A 426-nucleotide genomic window follows, 5' to 3' on the forward strand; every position below is an offset into this window, starting at 1 on the left:
CTATTGTCACAAGTTTAAATAGTTCCACTGCATCTGTATTGGCACTGGCTGACATGTTTCATAAATACTTCTGTTAGCTTACCTTTACATTTGTAAAAAATAACCTAGACTACTCTTAAATATAATGATATGGGGGCAAATTAAACTGACATGAATATCTTGTACCTTTGTTGTAAAGCCTGCTCAACAAATGACCCAATTTTCAGGAATTGTATCCATGACAAAAACTTGTACCCACTGGCATCAAGAAGTCTACCACGGCCATGATAATCACTTTGACGAGTACCGTTCAAGGAGAATCTGTTTGATGACCTTTTCAAACCCTCTCTCGAAAAACTCAAATCCACAACTCCAATCCCTTTTTAAACTGGTTCCTTTCACATCTAATACATTATTTATTATGTATAAATTTAATACCTTAAATGT

Source organism: Penaeus monodon, chromosome 31, assembly GCF_015228065.2.
Source record: "Penaeus monodon isolate SGIC_2016 chromosome 31, NSTDA_Pmon_1, whole genome shotgun sequence".
Lineage (NCBI taxonomy): Eukaryota > Metazoa > Arthropoda > Malacostraca > Decapoda > Penaeidae > Penaeus > Penaeus monodon.